A 23,957-nucleotide genomic window follows, 5' to 3' on the forward strand; every position below is an offset into this window, starting at 1 on the left:
TTAGCAGCTCTGCAATTTCCCATGGTGCCCTTTGGTTTTATAATGACATGCAAAATACTGAGCACCATTTGCATGCTATGTCTGTAAAATAATGACCTAGTTTCAGAATCCTACATCTGCATCTCACTTACCTGCTTAACAGACTGTGTGCCTTCATTTTCCTTGTTTCGCTATAGCACTACATTGTACTATGAATTGCAACATGCCATGCATGGCCATTTCCCTTTCTGTGATGTGTTGCACTCTCTACAACTTGCTGATGAATCCCAGCCACAGTGTACTTTTATTTATTTATTTATTTTATTTTTACTTATTTATTTGTTAACCATTTAGTTTGGCTTGTCCATAGATTGTTTTCTGGCATAAGCTGGACCAGAGGCAAAATTATACAGACTGTTTCTTTGTAAGCATTTTTATAACTAGTAATGTTGAGCTGATTAAGCACTGGGTGTTTTAAACAGTGAATATGGCTACAGTGAGATACATAATGAAATGTTACGTACACATTTCACTTCACATGCATAGATTCTTCTTCTGTTTCTCAGTGGGAGTGAAAAAAGCTGCTGAAGAGACAGTTTTGAGAGGTGTTACACGTAGGAGTGCAAACAAGATGCATCTGGAAGAATATGATACAGAGCAGAAAGGATTATTAGTGAGATGTGAAACAGAAAACAAAAATGATGGAAGAACAGTACCAGTAGAAAGGATTCTGTTGCATAAAAACACAGATAATTCAAACTGTCTGTCTATTGCAGGAATATAAAGTGTGAGTTATTAAAATAGACTGTCGGATCCTGATATCTGAAGGGATGTGGATCATGAGTCTCAGATGTTTCTCACTGAAACTTGAACAGTCCTGCCAAATTAATCAAACTGGCATTAACCAAAATTTGCCTTTATCTCCTGCACCCATTAATGCATTATAACTAACTCAGAGGTTTCAAAAACGAGGGTGAAGGTAATAAAAGTTTCAGTGGCTGCTCTTTTGATTAATCAGGCTAGATCATTCAGTTATCATTGGAAAGTGACTCATTTACAGCAGCAAGTACTGTCTGGAGAGATAGTACATCACTGTACATTGGCTTGCTAAAACTGACAGAAGGAAACTAATCACTATGAAAGACATAATGTGTATTGAACTCTGAAGAATTATTGCAAACAGATTTTAGACTGTGATATATGAGGCAAACTTTTTTGAAGGAACAGATCAAATTTTTTCTATATAAACTTCTTGCTCGCTTTCATGTTCTTTTAAGACTAAGATTTTATTAATTATTCCACGATCCTGTAACAGATAAAAACAGAATTACATTCTATGAAGTTTTTCATTATACCATACACTTACTTTTTTCCTTTTAAAACTGTATAAAGTTAACATATATTTAAAAAATCACAAATTTAACAGAGATATTATATAGGGAGCAAGCCTATGTGTAGTATGCTATTAATAGGTCAATATGAGGCTGAAACAGCTCTTTAACAGCAAATATAGTCACACAAAATCACACCCAGTTGCTACAAACTGTTGTTCTTACAGCACACAATATGCTATTGAATTATGGTATATCCAACACCGACATTAACCCAATTGTATTAAATCCCTTAGTTTGCTTATTACTAATTGCAAAATTGTATAAGTTCAATAACACTTTTTATGTCTTTATTACTGTAAATAGTAACTCTTTGTGTAATCTTTACTGTAATGTGAAGCTTTTCTACCCAGGCCTCCACTGAAAATGGATTTCTGAGCCAGTGGACTTTCCCTTTCAACAAACGTCAATAAATAACAATAAATAAACTAAGATTACTGATGCAAGATAAATACATGAACATATATACATTTCACGGTTCTGAAGCTGAAACAAAAACATTTTAAGAAAAGGTTTGTATAACAAAAAAGCTCATTAAAATGTTACTCTTGCTCATGTTAAAGAGGAAAGATTCCTTGAAGTAAGTTTAAATCAAAGCATTTTAAGATAAATAAAAACTTAACTGAATGGAAAGAATTTGGAAGTGCAACCTATTTCACTGAAGAACTGTAAAAAACAGCATTATTTTTTTCCCTAAAATTAAACAGGGATTAAATTGCTAATGTTAATGATACAGACTGAAGCAAATATACAGTTTCAGTAAAGTTAGAACCTATTTCAAAAACGGAATAAGGGGACAGAAATTTAAAATTATGTTAATTGATTAAACATATGGGATTACATGCATACAAAAGTGTTTTTTGTTTAGGGCATGGCACAGGCCTTAGTTTTCTATCCTGGCCACTAAAGGAAATATTTAAAAGATGGAGAAAGGAACATTTTACCAATAGGTGTACCAGGATTAAATGTATTTTATGTCAGGACAGTGGGTGCATAAATATTACGACATAAAATTCCAAACAAACTCTGTAGGAAGCAGGGCAACTTTTAGGAGCCTTATATGTTTTCCAAAAATAATAGCAATAAGTTCTACTAAAGGAAGAAGAATGAAATATTTTTTAAAGAAATTAGAAAGACTGGAGAGCTCAAGCTACAATTTAAGACATGCATAATATTATAGAAGAATTTATTTGGCTCTATGGGCCTTCCTGTCATACAACGTTAAAGCTACCCAGTCCCTTTTTCTTACCACCAAAGGAGTGAATGCCAGAAGTAGCAGATTAGCTGCTTTATTAACCAGGAGGAGCATGGTCTTTACTTACAAAATATCGAGAGTGCTCCGCTCTAGACAATGGTGCTTAACAAGACTAGTAGTACATTTACTTTTAATTCTCCCCCTAAGATTTAGTCCCTAACAGGAGGAAAGCTACTTTTACACATATAACACATTGCATTCTCCCCTAAAGATGGTCCCTAACAGGAGGAATACTACCTTTATAAATATAATACATGACGCACCCCCCAAGGGATGATGCCTAACAGGAAGGATTCTACCTTTTTATATATGTATATATATATATATATATATATATATATATATATATATATATATATATATATATGTATATATAAAATACAGGGCATTCTACCCCTATGGGATGGTGGCTAACAGAAGCACTACTACAATTACATATATAACACACTGCATTCTTTCCCCTATAGCCCTAACAGGAGGAATACTACAAAAGAGAAATACTACCTTTATACATACACACACACACACAAACACACACACACACACACACACACACATATATATATATATATATATATATATATATATATATAAAATACACTGAGTTATCCCCCTAAAGGATTACTACTTCTACACATATAATATGATGCTGTCTCCCTCTCAGGGATAGTCTCTAGAAGGAGGAATATTAGCTTTGTGGATATAATATAATGCATTCTCCCCTAAAGGGTGTCCCTAATAGGAGGAGTACTTCCTTTACATATATAATAGACTACTTTCTCCCCCTAAAGGATGGTCTTTAACATGACCAATATTACTTTTACATATATAACACACTGTGTTCTCCCACTAAAGCATGTGCCCAGAAGGACACTGCTTTCTTCCCCTAAAGGATGGTGTCTATCAGGAGGAATACTCCCTTTACTTGTATAATACACTGTGTTTTCCCCTTAAGGGATGGTCCCTAATATGAAAAATACTACTGTTACATATATAATACACTACTTTCTCTCCCACTAAGGGATAGTCCTTAACAGGAGGAATACTGCTTTTACATATTTAATACTCTGCTCCCCCCAAAGAATTGTCCATAACAGGAGGAATACTACCTTTACAACTATACTACATAGTATTGTCCACCCAAAGGATGGTCCCTAAAAGGATGAATGCTACTTTTACATATACAATACAGTGCATAATTTCCTTAAATGAATGCCTCCAACAAGAGAAATACTGCCTTTACATATATATGAAATACACTGCAATCTTCCCCTAAAGCATGGCCACTAACAGGAGGAATAGTATCTTTGCATATATAATAAACTGCATTCTCCCCCAAATAATGGTCCCCAGCAGGAGGAATAACACTTTTTATTTATAATACACTGCATTTTCCCCTAACATGAGAATTACTACTTTTACATATATAATATGCTGCCTTCTCCCCTTAAGGGATTGCCGCTAACAGGAGTAAGCCTACCTTTACATATACAATACACTGTTTTCTCTCCCTCAAACACAGTCACAAGCAGGAGAAATACTACCATGTCTATCTCCCCTTCAGACACTAGCATTCTTCAAGAAGGTTTACCGTTGACTAATAAATGGTGCCAAAGCCATGGTCTTAAGCTCAATGCTAAGAAATGCATAATTGTATTTTTTGGGAAGTCAACCATCCCTGCTAATTACCATGTTGATAATACACCCCTAGGAGTCAACTCAGTGGTCAGGGAAATGGGTACGCATGGGTCTATATTACAACATCGAATGTTATAATATCGAACCCTATTCAGACAAATCACCGGAACCACCACGATAGTAAAAAGTCTTTATTTTAAAACAGAACAAGTGCGCTTCATCAGGTTACAATATAATATCGAACCCGTAATGTCGAACGCTGAAAACAGCAAAGGTGCAGGACACCGAATTCTTTCCCAGGGAAAGAATTTGGTGGGCCATTGATGTGGCTTCTCTGTTTTCAGCATTTGATATGTTGGAACGTTACGGGTCAGGTTCAGGTAAGTGTGCAATTTTGTGTAGGTTAGGGTTAGGGGGTGGGTTAGGGAGCGGGTCAGGTAAGTGTGCGGTTGTGTGGACGTTAGGGTTTGGGCACGTCAGGTAAGTGTGCGATTGTGTGTAGGTTAGGGCGTGGGTTAGGTGAGTTAGGGTTAGGGCACGGGTCAGGTAAGTGTGCGGTTGTGTGTAGGTTAGGCTTAGGGGCGGGTTAGGTGAGTTAGGCCGTGGGTGAGGTGAGTGTGTGATAGTGACGGACCTTAGGGTTAGAGTTGGGTTAAGGTAAGTGGATAGCTACTAGTCTATGTAAAGTTTAGTTTAGGTTTAGGTGTAGGATTTTAAGTGTATGTATGTGGATTGCTGTTTTTTGTGTGTTTGTGTTGTGTGTATGTTTCTCGGAATAGTGATTTTTTTCCCCTTGGAAAGAATTTGCTATTCTGACTGTTCGATGTTTTCAGATTTCGGTTTTTGGGGTTCAATATTATAACAGTCAATGTTAAAGAACTTCGATGTTATAATATAGACCTTGGTACGCACATAGACAGTAGCCTTACCTTCAACCACCACGTGGCCAGAGTGATGAGGAAATCCTTCCATGTTGCACAACTCATAAGTAAGGACTTGGTATCTTGGTCCAAAGAGGTCATTATCCTACTGTACTCTGTCCTTATCAGACCAATCAGACTCAACGCTTTGGTATGTACTTGACCAGGCATAAGCAACAACTAGAGTGACCTCCTTATAAAAAAATACAAGGTATAACAAACCTGCCTTATGCAGGGTGACTTAAAGCCCTTTCCCTCTAATCCATCTCATACAGATTGCTGAGGGGTGATCTATATCTGGCTTACAAGGTATCCACAAACCCCACATTTATGAATACCCTACGTATCTAACTCAAAGAGTACCAGAAATACAAGGTATAGGGAAATGAATTTTGTCTGTGACTTAAAGAGAAAACGCTGAAGAGAAAGATATGTGTTCCAGAGACTGCTCCTCTTACCGAACAGGCTTCCCATCCATATGAAGCTGAGTTTGTCTGTTACCTAGTTTAAGTACAACCTAGACAAGTGGATGGTTAATGGGAAATTTACACTGGGCCTAGCACCCATGCCCCTTATGGACAGATGTAGCTTATAAATGCCTGACCCTCAATGTCATATTTGGATGCAGGGCATCATTATTCCATCGGGAAAACTTGGCTAGGCTTAGAAAGGCCCTTGAATCATTAGCCTAGTAAGAGTCTATGAAATCTATAAATCTATAATACACTGTGTTCTCCCGCAAATGGTCACCCCAGACTAGAGGAATACTACCTATACATATAAAATATGCTGCTTTCTCTTCCTAAAGGATAGTGCCTAAAAGGAGGAATTCTACTTTTACACATGTAATAGACTGCTCTCTGCACCTAATGGATAGTCCCTAACAGGAAGAATTCTACTTTTACATATATTATATTATCATATATCATATATTATACAATGGGTTCTCTGCCTAAAGGATGGCCTCTATCAGGAGTAAAACTGCTTTTACATGTATAACACACAGTATTCTCCCAGTAAAGCATGATCCCTAACAGGAGGAATACTACCTTTACATATATAATACACAGAGTTCTCCATCTAAGGGATTGTCCCAAACAGGAGAAGCAGTAGTTTTACATGTAAAATACACTGTGCTCTCCCCCTAAAGGATGTCCCTAAAATGAGGAATGCTACTTTTACATGTAAAATACCTGGCATTCTCCCCCTAAGGGATGGCCCCTAATAGGTGCAACACTTTATTCCATATATAATACACTGCATTCTCCCCTAATGGATGGTCTCTAAAAGGTGGAATATTAGTGTTAAATTTATAATACACAGCATTCTCTTCTTAAAGGATGGTCTATAACAGGAGAAATTCTACTTTTGCATATATAATACACTGCATTCTCCCCCTAAAAGATGGTCTCTATCAGGACGAATTCCACTTTTGCATATATAATATGCTGCGTTCTCCACCTAAAGGATGGTCCCCAACAGGTTTTATATTACCTTTACACATACAGTAGACTGCATGCTTCCTGTAAAGAATGGTCACTAACAGGAGGTATTCTACTTTTACATATAAAATACCCAGCATTCTCCACCTAAGGGATGGTCCCTAATAGGAGGAATACTACCTTTATATACATAATACGCTGCTTTCTCCCCCTAAGGGATTGTCCCTAACAGCGTTTATATCACGTTATCGAAAGATGAAAATAGTGAACGCTATCTCATCGGCCCAAAAACATCTAAACATGAAAATATCGAACATTCAGAACAGCGAATTTTTTCCGAAACACATACACCCAACACAAGCACATCAAACAAACAGCAACCACACACATACACTAAAATTCCTACATTAGACTAACGCTACACTAAACTAAACATACACTACTATCTACCCACTTACCTAAACCCAAACCCTAACCCTAAGGTCCGTCACTATCGCACACTCACCTAACCTGCACCCTAACCCTAATTCACTTAAACTGCCCCAACCCTAAAGTATGTCACTATCACTCACATGCCTAACCCGCGCCCTAACCCTAACTCACTTAACCCACCCCTAACCCTAATGTACAAACAATCGCACACTTACCTGAACCCAACCCATAACTTTCCACCACAGCGCTAAGAATAGCGAAGCCACAGAAACAGCCAACTGAATTCTTTCCCGAGGAAAGAATTTGCTGTTCTGCAGCTTCGCTATTCTTAGCGTTCGCTGAATAGTGTTCGATATCAGAACATTCGAAGTTTTAATACTTCGATGTTCTGATATAGACCCCCCTAATAGGAGGAATACTAACTTTATGTACATAATACGCTGCTTTCTGCACATAAAGGATGGTCCCTAATAGGAGGAATACTACCTTTATGTACATAATACGCTGCTTTCTCCCCTAAGGGATGGTCCCTAATAGCTAACAGGAGGAATACTACCTTTATGTACATAATACGCTGCTTTCTCCCCCTAAAGGATGGTCCCTAATATGAGGAATACTACCTTTATGTACATAATACACTGTTTTCTCCCCTAAGGGATGGTCCCTAATAGGAGGAATACTACCTTTATGTACATAATACGCTGCTTTATCCCCCTAAGGGATGGTCCCTTACAGGAGGAACACTACCTTTATGTACATAATACGCTGCTTTTTCCACATAAAGGATGGTCCATAATCGGAGGAACACTACCTTTATGTACATAATACGCTGTTTTCTCCACGTAAAGGATGGTGCCTTACAGGAGGAATACTACCTTTATGTACATAATACGGTGCTTTATCCCCCTAAGGGATGGTCCCTTACAGGAGGAATACTACCTTTATGTACATAATACACTGCTTTTTCCACATAAAGAATGGTACCTAATAGGAGGAATACTACCTTTATGTACATAATACGCTGCTTTCTCCACATAAAGGATGGTCCGTAATCGGAGGAACACTACCTTTATGTACATAATACGCTGTTTTCTCCACGTAAAGGATGGTCCCTTACAAAAGGAATACTACCTTTATGTACATAATACGCTGCTTTCTCCCCCTAAGTGATGGTCCCTAATAGGAGGAATACGACCTTTATGTACATAATACACTGCTTTATCCCCCTAAGGGATGGTCCCTTACAGGAGGAATACTACCTTCATGTACATAATATACTGCTTTATCCACATAAAGAATGGTGCCTAATAGGAGGAATACTGCCTTTATGTACATAATATGCCACTTTCTCCACATAAAGAATTGTGCCTAATAGGAGGAATACTACCTTTATGTACATAATACACTGCTTTCTCCACATAAAGGATGGTCCCTTACAAGAGGAATACTATTTATATGTACATAATACGGTGCTTTCTCCCCCTAAGTGATGGTCCCTAATAGGAGGAATACTACCTTTATGTACATAATACGCTGCTTTCTCCACATAAAGGATGGTCCCTTACAGGAGGAATACTACCTTTATGTACATAATACGCTGCTTTCTCCCCCTAAGTGATGGTCCCTAATAGGAGGAATACTACCTTTACATACATAATACGCTGCTTTATCCCCCTAAGGGATGGTCCCTTACAGGAGGAACACTACCTTTATGTACATAATACACTGCTTTTTCCACACAAAGATTGGTGCCTAATAGGAGGAACACTACCTTTATGTACATAATACGCTGCTTTCTCCACATAAAGAATGGTGCCTAATAGGAGGAACACTACCTTTATGTACATAATATGCTGCTTTCTCCACATAAAGAATGGTGCCTAATAGGAGGAATACTGCCTTTATGTACATAATATGCTGCTTTCTCCACATAAAGAATGGTGCCTAATAGGAGGAATACTACCTTTATGTACATAATACGCTGCTTTCTCCCATAAGGGTTGGCTCCTAATAGCTAATAGTTGGAATATTACCTTTATGTACATAATACAGTGCTTTCTCCCCTAAGGGAAGGTCCCTAATAGGAGGAGTACTACCTTTATGTACATAATATGCTGCTTTCTCCCCCTAAGTGATGGCCCCTAATAGGAGGAATACTACCTTTATGTACATAATACGCTGCTTTAGCCCCCTAAGGGATGGTCCCTTACAGGAGGAATACTACCTTTATGTACATAATACGTTGCTTTCTCCACATAAAGGATGGTCTCTTACAGGAGGAATACTACCTTTATGTACATAATACGCTGCTTTCTCCCCCTAAGGGATGGTCCCTTACAGGAGGAATACTACCTTTATGTACATAATACACTGCTTTTTCCACATAAAGAATGGTGCCTAATAGGAGGAATACTGACTTTATGTACATAATATGCCGCTTTCTCCACATAAAGAATTGTGCCTAATAGGAGGAATACTACTTTTATGTACATAATACACTGCTTTCTCCATATAAAGGATGGTCCCTTACAGGAGGAATACTATTTTTATGTACATAATACACTGCTTTCTCCCCCTAAGTGATGGTCCCTAATAGGAGGAATACTACCTTTATGTACATAATACGCTGCTTTCTCCCCCTAAGTGATGGCCCCTAATACGAGGAATACTACCTTTATGTACATAATACGCTGCTTTCTCTCCCTAAGTGATGGTCCCTAACAGGAGGAATACTACCTTTATGTACATAATATGCTGCTTTATCGCCCTAAGGGATGGTCCCTTACAGGAGGAATACTACCTTTATGTACATAATACACTGCTTTTTCCACACAAAGAATGGTGCCTAATAGGAGGAATACTGCCTTTATGTACATAATATGCTGCTTTCTCCACATAAAGAATGGTGCCTAATAGGAGGAATACTACTTTTATGTACATAATACGCTACTTTCTCCACATAAAGGATGGTCTCTTACAGGAGGAATACTACCTTTACGTACATAAAACGCTGCTTTCTCCCCCTAAGGAATGGTCCCTTATAGGAGGAATACTACCTTTATGTACATAATATGCTGCTTTCTCCCCCTAAGTGATGGTCCCTAACAGGAGGAATACTACCTTTATGTACATAATACACTGCTTTATCTCCCTAAGGGATGGTTCCTTACAGGAGGAATACTACCTTTATGTACATAATACACTGCTTTTTCCACATAAAGAATGGTGCCTAATAGGAGGAATACTGCCTTTATGTACATAATACACTGCTTTCTCCACATATAGGATGGTCCATAATAGGAGGAACACTACCTTTATGTACATAATACGCTGCTTTCTCCACATAAAGGATGGTCCCTTACAGAAGGAATACTACCTTTATGTACATAATACGCTGCTTTCTCCCCCTAAGTGATGGCCCCTAATAGGAGGAATACTACCTTTATGTACATAATATGCTGCTTTATCGCCCTAAGGGATGGTCCCTTACAGGAGGAATACTACCTTTATGTACACAATACACTGCTTTTTCCACACAAAGAATGGTGCCTAATAGGAGGAATACTGCCTTTATGTACATAATATGCTGCTTTCTCCACATAAAGGATGGTATCTTACAGGAGGAATACTACCTTTACGTACATAAAACGCTGCTTTCTCCCCCTAAGGAATGGTCCCTTATAGGAGGAATACTACCTTTATGTACATAATACGCTGCTTTCTCCCCCTAAGTGATGGTCCCTAATAGGAGGAATACTACCTTTATGTACATAATACGCTGCTTTATCCCCCTAAGGGATGGTCCCTTACAGGAGGAATACTACCTTTATGTACATAATACACTGCTTTTTCCACATAAAGAATGGTGCCTAATAGGAGGAATACTGCCTTTATGTACATAATACGCTGCTTTCTCCACATATAGGATGGTCCATAATAGGAGGAATACTACCTTTATGTACATAATACGCTGCTTTCTCCACATAAAGGATGGTCCCTTACAGGAGGAATACTACCTTTATGTACATAATATGCTGCTTTCTCCACATAAAGAATGGTGCCTGATTGGAGAAATTCTACATTTATGTACATAATACGCTGCTTTCTTTACATAAAGTATGGTCTCTTACAGGAGGAATACTACCTTTATGTACATAATACGCTGCTTTCTCCCCTAAGGGATGGTCCCTTACAGGAGGAATAGTACTTTTACTTATACAATACACTCATACCTGTCACCTGTCCAAATTTACACAGAATGTCCAGATTTTTGCCTCATATTTTTGGTCTTTTCCTCACATAAATTAGTGGTTTTCTGGCAAATCACTAAGTTGATCCATGTATTGAAGTCACTAAATAATGACATGCATTTGAGTTTTAAACTTCATATCCTTCAGACAATGTGTGTTAACACAAACCTTGTTACTTTAGCATCTTTCTCAGTTTAGAAGAGCAATTTTTAAAATCTGTCTCTATTCTTGGGCCTTTGTCCCCTCATTATATCAGGCTTTGTCCAGATTTCTTGCACTAAGAGGTTGAGAAGTAGAAAAAGACTGTGAACTCACACTAAAGGATGGTCTCTAACAGGAGGAATACTTACTTTACATATATAGTACACTTGATTCTCCCCCTAAGGGATGGCTCATAACAGGAGTAATTCTACTTTTACACTGATAATGTGATGCATTTTCCCACTAAGAGCTGATCCCTAACTGAAGGAACAGTAGATTTACTGTATAATGCACTGCATTCTCTCTTAAAAGATGTCCCTAATAGGAGGAATACTACTTTTACATACATAATATCCTACATTGTCTCCCAAGGGATTTCCCTAACAGGAGGAACACTACCTTTACTTATATAATACACTGTGTTCACCCACGAAAGGATTTCCATAATAGGAGGAATACTAACTTTACATGTATAATACACTGTGATCACCCCCTAAGGGATTATCCCTAATAGGAGAAATATTACTTTTACATACATACACACACCACATTCTCCCCCTAAAGGATGGTCCCTATCAGAAGGAATACTAACTTTGCAGATATAATACGCTACATTCTTCCACTAAAGGATCATCCCTAACAGGAGAAATATTAGTTTCACATAGATAATACACTGCGTACTCCCCCTAAAGCAGTGTCCCTAACAGGAGTAATATTGCTTTTACATGTATGAGTGCATTCTCCCCCAAAGGATGTCACTAACAGGAGGAAAACTGACTTTACATATATAATACACTGCCTCGTTCTCCCCCTAAGGGATGACCCCTAACAAAAGGAACATATATAATACTCTGCATTCACCCCCCCAAAAGATGAAATACTACACACATATATATATATATATATATATATATATATATATATATATATATATATATATATGTAAAAACACACTGCATTCTCCCCTAAAGCATGGTCCCTAAAAGGAAGAATACCACTTTTCAAGTATAAGACACTGTATTCTCCAGTGGAAGGATTGTCCTTAACAGGGGGAACACTACCTTTACATACATAATACACTGTGTTCTCCCCCAAAGATTGGTCCCTAGCCAGAGGAATACTACTTTTGCATGCATACTACACTGTGTATTCCCCATAAACGATGGTTCTTACAGGAGGAATGCTACTTTTACATGTATAATACACTGCATACTGCCCCTAAGAGATCCCACAGCAGGAGAAATGCTACCTTTACATATATAATACACTGCGGTCTCTCCCTAAGGGATGGTGCCTATAATATGTTGCATTCTTCCACTAAAGGATGCTCGCTCACAGGAGGAACACTACTTTTACATATATAAAACACTGTGTTCTCCACCTAAAGGATGGCCCCCAAAGAGATGGAATATGACTTTTCCATATACAACACACTGCATTCTCCCACAAAAGCATGGTCCCTAACAGGAGAAATGTACTTTTTTATATTAAATGCACAGCATTCTCCAGTTAAGGGATGATCCTTAACAGAAGGAAGACTACTTTTCCATATATAATATGCTTTATTCTTCCCCTAAAAGATGTCCCATAACAGGAGGCATACTACTTTTACATATGTAATACACTGTGTTCTCCCCTAAAAGATGGTTGCTGAAAGGAGGAATATTACTTTTAAATGTAAAATACACTGCATTCTCCCCCAAAAGGATGGACCTTAACTGGAGGAAGCAATACTACCTTTATGGCTATAATACACTGCGTTCTCCCAAAAAAGGATGGCCCCTAACCTAAGGAATACTATCTTTACATATATAATACACAGCATTCTTCCCCTAAAGGATGGTCCCTAAAAGGAGGAATATTACTTTTAAATATATCATACATTGTGTTCTCCCCAAAAGGATGGTCCCTAACTGGAGGAAGGAATGCTACCTTTATGTATATAATACACTGTGTTGTCCCCAAGAAGATGGTCCCTAACCTGAGGAACGCTATCTTTACATAAATAACACACTGCATTCTCTCCCTGAAGCATGGTCCTTAACAGGAAGAAGACTACTTTTCCATATATAATACGCTTCATTCTCCCCCTAAATGATGTCCCCTATCAGGAGGAATACTACTTATACATATATAATTCACTGTGTCCTCCTTCTAAAGGATGGTCCCTAAAAGGACTAGTACTACCGTTACCTATATAATACACTGATTCTCCCCCCAACATATGGTCCCTAATAGGAGAACTACTACCTTTACATACATAATACACTGCATACTCCCAAAGGATGGTCCTTAACAGGAGGAATACAACTTTTACATACATAGTACACTGTGTTCTCCCCCCCAAGGATGCCTCCTAACAGAAGGAGCAGTAGCTTTACATGTATAATACACTGCATTCCCCCCTTAAAGGATGTTGCTAACAGAAGGAACATTACCTTTATACATATAATATACAGCATTGTTCCCATAAAGGACTGTTCCTAACAGGAGGAATAGTACTTTTATATTTATAATACAGTGCATTCTCCCCCAAAGTATGGTCCCCAACTGGAGGAATACTACCTTTACTAATATAACACACTACATTCTCCCCCTAAGGAAGGTCTTTAACAGTAGAAATCATACCTTTCAGATATGATACTCTGCATTCTCCCCTACAGTGCAGTCCCATACAGGAGGAGTACTACTTTTACATGTAGACCACACTGAATTCTCACACAAAATGATGGTCCCTTACAGGAGGAATGCTATCTTTACATATATAATACACTGCATTCTCCCCTAAAGGATGATTCCTAACAGGAGGACTACTACCTTTACATATAGAATATGCTGCTTTTCACCCCAAGGATGTCACCTAATAGGATGAGCAGTAGCTTTACATGTATAATACACTACATTCTCCCCCAAAGGATGGTCCTTAGCAGAAGGAATACTATCAATAAATATATATAATATACTGCGTCTCCCCCAAAGGATGGTGTCTATTAGGCGGAACACTATTTTTAGATATATTATACACTGCTTTCTTCCATAAAGGATGTTGCTAGCAGAAGGAACACTACCTTTACACATATAATATGCAACAATCTCTCCCAAAGGATGGTCCCTATCAGGAGGAATACTACTTTTAGAAATATAGTACGCTGCTTTTTACCCCCTAAATGGTGGTCCCTAACAGGAGGACTACTACTTTCACATACTGTGTTCTCCCCTAAAGGATGGTGTCTAAAAGGTGGAATATTAGTTTTAAATATATAATACACAGCATTCTCTTCTTAAAGGATGGTCCATAACAGGAGGAATTCTACTTTTGCATATGTAATACACTGCATTCTCCCCCTAAAAGATGGTCTCTTTCAGGAGAAATTCTACTTTTACATATATAATATGTTGTGTTCTCCACCTAAAGGATGGTCCCCAACAGGATTTATATTACCTTTATGCATACAGTAGACTGCATGCTTTCTGTAAAGAATGGTCACTAACACGAAGAATTCTACTTTTACATGTAAAATACTCTGCATTCTCCCCCTAAGGGATGGTCCCTAATAGGAGGAATACTAACTTTATATACATAATACACTGCTTTCTCCCCCTAAGGGATGGTCCCTTACAGGAGGAATACTACCTTTATGTACATAATACACTGCTTTCTCCCCCTAAGGGATTGTCCCTAATAGGAGGAATACTACCTTTATGTACATAATAAGCTGCTTTCTCCACATAAAGCATGGTCCCTAATAGGAGGAATACTACCTTTATGTACATAATACGCTGCTTTCTCCCATAAGGGTTGGCTTCTAATAGCTAATAGTTGGAATACTACCTTTATGTACATAATACAGTGCTTTCTCCCCTAAGGGAAGGTCCCTAATAGGAGGAGTACTACCTTTATGTACATAATACGCTGCTTTCTCCCCCTAAGGGATGGTCCCTTACAGGAAGAATACTACCTTTATGTACATAATACGCTGCTTTCTCCCCCTAAGGGATGGTCCCTAATAGGAGGAATACTACCTTTCTGTACATTATTTTTTATTTATTTTTTATTTTATTTTACATTTGTTGACCGGACTAGTCTAACTGGATACAAGTCCATTTTCAGTAGAGGCCTGGGGAGATAAGCTCCAAGACAGACATGAACAGACAAGATCAATAATGTTACAAAAAATCAGACATAGATGAAATATTTCTACACATTTCATAAAAACTATTTACAATATTTAGAGCTAATTATTTACATATACTAGTAGCTAATACAGCTTCAAATGTCTGCATATGTACTTTCATGTTGCACTAAAGCACAGTAACTAGAAGAGTGAGTGGAGTTAGTAAAGACACTAGAAGCAGTAATGATTGTTTAGTCAAGGTTACTACAAGGGCAAAGCCAGTGTGTGTTTAGGAAGATTTTAATTTTTTGTTTAAAGAGTGATAAGGAAGGAAGGGAAGTAAGTTCACTAGGTAGAAGGTTCCACTTTTTCCCAACTGTATTTGAGAACAGAGAGTGTTCTGCTATGTTGTTAGCCTTATTGATGTTAATTAGTAGTTTGTTTGATGAACGCAAGGCGTTAAGATTTCTATAAGGGATTATGAGGTCTAGGAGTATTGGAGTATTGTTAGGTTGGTAAAGGATCTTATGGGCAGTAGTAAGTTGGTTGATTTGAAGTTGATTTTGTAGTTCAAGCCACCCGAGCTGTTTGAGATTATGACAGTGATGGGTTCTGAAAGGTTTACCAGTGGCCAATCTGGCTATGCTGTTATAGGAGGTAGCTAGTTTGAGAAGATTATTTTTGGAAAGGTTGGTATATATTGGTGAGGCATAGAGAAGAGTAGAGATTAGATGGGAGTGGGCAATGGTAGTTCTTGCTGTTGGTGTTAAGAAGGGTTTAATTCTATACAGGGAGCCCATTTTTCTGTTAACTGATTTTATAATGTTGTTAATATGGGTATCAAAGTTAAGGTTGTTGTCTATTGTAATCCCTAGGAGTTTGGTAGTAGATTCTGGTGATATGAGGGTGCCATTATTAGAGATTACTGAGAAATCTGTTGGTATTGACCTGCGAGTAGGAGTAAAGAGCAGGAGTTTAGTATTTTTGGGATTCAAAAGGAGGCACCGCTTCGAAAACCATGTCTCAACTATGTAAAATACCTTCTGGGTTTGGGATTGCAGTTCAGATACAGATTTGGCTGTACAGATTAATGTCGAATCACCTGCATATTGAATACAAGTTGCATTGGGAATAGCTAAGTAGAGATCATTAATGAAAACTGAAAATAAAAGAGGACCTAGAGTGGAGCCCTGGGGTACACCCAGTGTGACTGGCAGGTGAGATGATAGTTTATTCTACCAGAGCACTGCCTGTTGCTCAGGTAGGAAGTGAACCATTTTACAGACAGAGAATCTAGGGAAAGTGATTTGAGAAGATAAATAAGCAATGAGTGGTTTACCATATCAAAGGCCTTAGAAAGGTCAATGAAAAGAGCCAGAGTTTGTTGTTATTGCGCAATCTATTAATGGTGTCAGTAAAGGATAAGAGGGCAGTAGTGGTGCTATGATATGGCCTAAAGCCATGTTGGCATTTGGCTAGTATGTTGTGTTGAGTGAGATGGCCTACTAGTTGATGATGAATTCATTTTTCCATTATTTCTGCTAGGGGGGATAGAAGGGCTATGGGCTGATAGTTTGAATAGTCATTGGAGTTACCACCTTTGTGTAGGGGGATGATGTGTGATATTTTCCAGACGGCAGGGTTGGAACCTTCCTTAATGGTTCTATTTATAAGGATGGCAATAGGATAAGCTACTGCTTTAGCTGCTTTTTGCAGATATTCAGCAGGAAACTGGTCAGCGGAAGGGGTACAAGGCTTAAATTTAGCTAGGAGTTTGAAAATGAAATTAGTAGAGATGGGTTGTAGTAGGAAGGTAGGAAGTGTGCTAGTCATAGGGGTTTGTAGGCTGGAAGTGTCAGGGGGTATCTGACTGGCTAGAGACTGGATGGTTTCTATGAAGAAGGAGTTAAAGTTATTTGCAGTTTGGAAGAGAGTGTCATAATTAGCTCCTATAGGGGTTGGTGTACTGGAGTGTCCTAGATAAAGGAGTTTATTAATACTTGCCCAGAATCGTTGAGAATTATTTTGGTGTGTTTTCTGTATTTTACAGTAAAAGTTTTTTTTGTCTAAAAGTATAGATTTTTTAGCTGCGTTTTTTAGTTGTCTAAATGTTTGTTGATCAGATGTGCTTTTAGTAGTTCGCCACTTAGTCCAGGCTTTATTTCGGAGTAGGATTTTTTGCCTGGTATCTTCGGAGAGCCATGGGGCTGGTTTTGCCTTGATTCTTATTTTACGTTTGGGTGCATGCTGGTCTAGGATAGTTAAGAATTTAGAGTTAAAGTATTGGATAGCCTCTTCTAATGGGAGAGTTTTTAGATTAGTCCAATCACAGGTACTAAGTTCGCCTTGGAATAGAGTTTTGTTAAATTGTTTGTTGGAACGTATAGTCCTGCATGCTGTTGGGTGAGAGATATCTATTCTTTGCCTGATTATATAGGTCAAGCATTGGTCACTTATATCGTTAGGGAAAATACCTAATCTATAAGTTTGGTGATAATTATTAATGAGTATCCAATCTAAGGTGCTCTCTTTTTGGTTTGGTTTGTTAATTCTGGTTGGGGAGGTGATGGTCTGAGAGAAGCCATGAAGGTTAATGTGTGAAGTGGGATGCTCAGTATTGATACATTTCCAGTCAATATTGACATCACCAAGGATTATAGTTTCTTGTGGGAAAGTTGCTGAGACCCAGCTAAGAATATCTTCCAATGAGTTAATGTTATTTCCAGGTGGTAGATAGATACATATGATATTTATGGATTTACTAGAATTTAGCTGAATCTTTGAAATGAGGATTTCTGCATTACTATCTTTAGGTGGGTTATAGGGTGAGGTGGTAACTTGTTGCCCATCCTTGAAAAGCATAGCTACTCTCCCTCATTTTTTGTTTTTATGATCGTGTCTCAATATATTGTATCCTGGTGGGATAATTTCATTATCTTGAGTTTGTGGCTTTAACCAAGTCTCTGTGAGGCATAAAATGTCAAAAGAGTATATGTAAGAGGGAATGGAGAGGAGGAACTTTATAATTGAAGTCCATAATACACTGCTTTCTCCCCCTAAGTGATGGTCCCTAATAGGAGGAATATTACCTTTATGTACATAATACGCTGCTTTACCCCCTAAGGGATGGTCCCTTACAGGAGGAATACTACCTTTATGTATATAATACGCTGCTTTCTCCACATAAAGGATGGTCCGTAATAGGAGGAACACTACCTTTATGTACATAATATGCTGCTTTCTCCACATAAAGGATGGTATTTTACAAGAGGAATACTACCTTTACATATACAATACACTCATACCTGTCACCTGTCCAAATTTATGAAAAATAAAACATGGAAAAAACACCACGCTAGGAAACAAAAACTGTATGTTAGCGCTTTCGTTTACTAAAAATATGTAAACTTCTTCAGACAATTTACAAACAAAAAATCAACCCTTAAATACTTTAAAAAACATGACATCATTTCCTGAAACATCATTTCCTGAAACAACCTTACCTCAATTTAAAGTAAAAGAACATAAAATGTAAAGTGTAAACTACATAAATCTATTCATAGATACTATGTTAAATTATTTCCTCATGAAATTCAGTATATTTTTTATCTTAATAAAGCTTTAAGTTTTAAAGTGCTCCTGATAGAGATTACATCATCTAAACCTGGTGGGACCAAAGCATTTAATTTCAACTGCCATAAAACTTCTTACACACAAAATGATGGTCCCTTACAGGAGGAATGCTATCTTTACATATATAATACACTGCATTCTCCCCTAAAGGATGACTCCTAACAGGAGGACTACTACCTTTACATATAGAATATGCTGCTTTTCACTCCAAGGATGTCACCTAATAGGATGAGCAGTAGCTTTACATGTATAATACACTGCATTCTCCCCCAAAGGATGGCCCTTATCAGAAGGAATACTATCAATACATATATATAATATACTGCGTCTCCCCCAAAGGGATGGTGTCTCTCAGGAGGAACACTACTTTTAGATATATTATACACTGCTTTCTTCCCATAAAGGATGTTGCTAGCAGTAGGAACACTACCTTTACACATTTCTCCCCCAAAGGATGGTCCCTATCAGGAGGAATACTACTTTTAGAGAATATAGTACGCTGCTTTTTACCCCCTAAAGGGTGGTCCCTAACAGGAGGACTACTACTTTCACATACTGTGTTCTTTCCTAAATGATGGTCCTGAAAAGGTGGAATATTAAAGGATGGTCCATAACAGGGGGAATTCTACTTCTGCATATATAATACACTGCATTTTCCTCTAAAGGATGGTGTCTATCAGGCGGAATTCTACTTTTACATATATAATATGCTGCATTTTCCATCTAAAGGATGGTCCCCAACATGTATCATATTACCTTTACATATACAGTAGACTGCATGCTTCCTCTAAAGGATGGCCCCTAACAGGAGGAATTGTACTTTTACATTTGTTTTATATACACTGGGTTCTCCCCCTAAGGGATGGTCCCTAACAGGAATAATTCTTCTTTTAAATATATAATACACTTCATTCTCCCCTCAAAGGATGGTTCCTAACATGAAACTACCACTTTACATATATAATACACTACACTACCTTCTCCCCTAAAGCATGGTCCCTAACAGGAAGAATAATATTTTTACATATATAATACACTCTGTTCTCTCCCTAAAGAACAGTCCCTAAAAGGAGGAATACTTATTTTATATATATATATATATATATATATATATATATATATATATATATATATATATATATATATATATATATATATATATATATATATATATATATATATATATATATATATATATATATATATATATATATATATATATATATATATATATAGATAGATATGTATACATATATCTATATCTATATCTATATATATATATATATATATATATATATATATATATATATATATAAAATATGCAGCATTCTCCTCCTAAATTATGGTCCCAAACAGGAGGGAAACTACATTTACATATATAGTACACTGCACTGTCCCCAAAGGATTGTTCCTAACAGTAGGAACACTACCTTTACATTTATAATACACTGCATTCTCTCCCAGATGATAGCCCCTAATAGGAAGAATATTACTTTTACATGTATAGTATACTGTGTTCTCTCCTAAAGGATGTCCCTAACAGGAGGAATACTTCCTTCACTTATATAATCCAAGTTCCCCCAAAAGGTAGTCTTTAACAGTAGGAGTACTGTTTTTCCTAATATAACCTGAATCTTCCCATACCATGCCAAGCATTCTACATTATTGCTGAGACATGCACACATAATGCACTTTATGTGCAAGGAGTCCCCAGAGGTGCCTTTCTAACTTTGCCTGCTGCATTTTGCTGCTCTTTGGTTTCCATCAGTGAGCAATATTCCAGTTGGAAAGTCTTTTATTCTCTCTTCTACAATGGGAAATAGCTTTTTTCTGTTGTTTAATTTAGGTATTTGTCAGTTAAGCTCACATGAAACAAGTTATTAATTTCAGGAGTGGCCTGGGGCACTGTCTGGTTAAATGATTTGCAACGTCACACAAGAGGCACATGGAGATGAAAAGAGTGATTCTCTGTACTTGGATACATAATGCAACTCATTTAGCGATCTGATTCTATCCTCTGTGCTAACTACCCCATGAATGATAGTCTCAGTATGCTTAATCCTACCCTTCCCTGCTGTCCTTCCGGCCAGTCAAAACAATGCATGATCCTGGGTCACCACAGAGCACTGGGCAATGTGCCTTTGTTATGTTATGGAAATAAATGTAATTTTGAGGAAAGCAAAGGTAGGAATGTGGAAAAAGTTGTCAGTCAAGAGGAAGTGTTTAAAGAACAGATATTGAAAGAAGCTTAAAAAAATAATTTAAGGAGATGACAAGAACTGCCCTCACTAGGAATAACCAATTTCAAACAACATAAATGAAAATAAATAGCAACATTTCTTTGAAGGATGCAACATTGTATGTGTGTGATTAGATATCACTGCACCAACTAGGACATGAAGGACATCTGTATGTCATTATTATCACAGATGGGTTATTGTGTTATAATCTTCTTTGTTCTTTAGTTGTTCAGTAGGGTCTGACTTCCTGACAGCTAGGATTATGGTACAGAAGGTATTAGAAAGTGAATGATTGAGAATAATAATGTGTAATGTTGTTGGTAGGTAGGTACTAGGCTATCTGCCCGATATATCGTTGATTTTAGTTGTAGTCCTTCCACAGTATTTACCCTTTTCTTACAGTTGTGTGACTATGGAGTTAGTGCATTAAGATAAGCAAATATGAGAGGTGAACCACCCATATAAAAATGGGGTGTAATGAGGCTTGTTGGAAAATATTCCTTTGGATTATGCTTTTTGCATTTGTCTTGATTTCTTCTAGCATATTTAATAGATTTTTTTTTCTAGGTTTGCAAAATGTTGGGATTCACTGTTTGAAAACTCATTGTTTATGAATTGACATACATTAAAGAAGAGGAAGTAGAAATTTGTGATAATGCATAGGAGTTTGAAGGTGAAGAAAATCAGATGGGAAGGTGAGGTTTAAGTACAGGTAAAAAAGAAAAGTCATTTTAAGGTGAAAAGGAAAAACAAGAAAAATTAATATTTAATCTATTTATTTATTTATTGCCTTAGTTAGACTTGTAGACTAGTACTAGGCATGTGGTCAGAATAACCATATATACCTCTCTTCTTGATAAAGGCCATACTTATATTACCTGGGGTACAGTTATGTGAGAAAGGTGCTCATTCAAAAGAAGTTTGTTCCACAGGAAGGGAATCCTCTGGATCACAAATGTACCCCTTAACAGAATCCTATTTATGTTGTTATATAAGCTGAGACTGTTCAAGTAAGAATTCCTAACATTATCAGTATCTCAGAGGTGATTAAAATCTTGTAAAACAGGAACTTTCATAGCTCAAAAGGCAAGGCAGAGATCTCCAAGTAGGAGTCTATATGAAATGGAAAAGAAGTGAAAAGACTTTTTAATCTATGTGGATAACTAAGGGAGCCTGGGTATCCGTGATTCTCTTGGTTCGAAAACAAACATTTTCAGACTTGGATATGTATCTGGTGAGGAACATACCAAACAGAGCATTATATTCTATGATCAGCTTAACATGGGAAGAGTAACGGAAGGAGTAAGAACTCTTTAGATCCTAATGATATACCTTTGATAATTAATAAGGAAATGAAAAAACATTTCCTTACTGTAACTGATGCTTGGTGATTTGAGATCTCTAACAACCATATTGACCTTAAGCAGGATTCTATCTCTGTGATAAACATTGGAAAATCTTGCTTCCCATACATGATTAGACTGCACTTTTTTTTTTTTTTTTTGCTTTATATATCAGGCCATGGTCAGAATACATGGTGCTGACTCTTTTAAGACCTTCTGCAGACTTGGTCACCTACAAGCTTAGGACATTTGTCTTCACGTTGCAGAAGAAGGTGTCAAAGAGAAGAAGATCCAACACAAGGTCCTGTGGGACTCCAGTGGTGACTAATCTTTGAGATGAGAGAGCACCACTGTCTCTGATTGTGTGTATGATTAGACATTAGTTAAGAATCCATTGAGTAATGCAAGGCTAGTATTTAATCTAGAAAGTTTATCAGCAATACCTGCATGAAGGATTATATGAGTAATGTCACAAAACTATGTATATGACTAGGAGATGCTTGCAAAACTATACACATATTGTTCTAGACTGGTTGTGGGACAGGGAATTCTGAATGAGAAGAAATGGTTTGACAATGTGGCAATCTGAAAATAACAGTGGCATGTATCCTGGAGATGTGCAGGAGCAGATCCATTGATTTGATAGGGGAAGTTTTAGCTGTGCTTTAAATTCGTTTGCATTTTGAATGGAATTCAGTGGCAGTACGATATGCTTCCATAGTTTACCTGCATTATATAAATACACAGAGTCACCTGCAGTATTAGATGATTTGTGATTGTTCTCAAGAACATAAAGTTCTATTGAGGGAGTAATGTTATATTAAGTTGTTAAGGGTTGGACATTTTCTGGTTTATAGAGAAGTCTGGGTGCTGTACTTAGCTGAAAAAGAGATAAGTGATTTAGTAGCTCTAACCAGTGATGTGTTGTATTATTATTATATTTTATTGCACATTTGGCTATTTTATTATAACATTGTTCAAGTTTGCACAATTGTGAGATATGAAGGTGAGTGAAGATTGGGGCAGCATAGAGGAGAGATGGCAGTAAGAAAGTAGAGGCATTACGTCTTCTGGCAATATCAGTAAGGTAGGTTTTTACTCTGTATGGCGTATCTAGT

The sequence above is a fragment of the Protopterus annectens genome, chromosome 13.part0, assembly GCF_019279795.1.
Source record: "Protopterus annectens isolate FY-2018-M chromosome 13.part0, PAN1.0, whole genome shotgun sequence".
NCBI classification, from domain to species: domain Eukaryota; kingdom Metazoa; phylum Chordata; order Ceratodontiformes; family Protopteridae; genus Protopterus; species Protopterus annectens.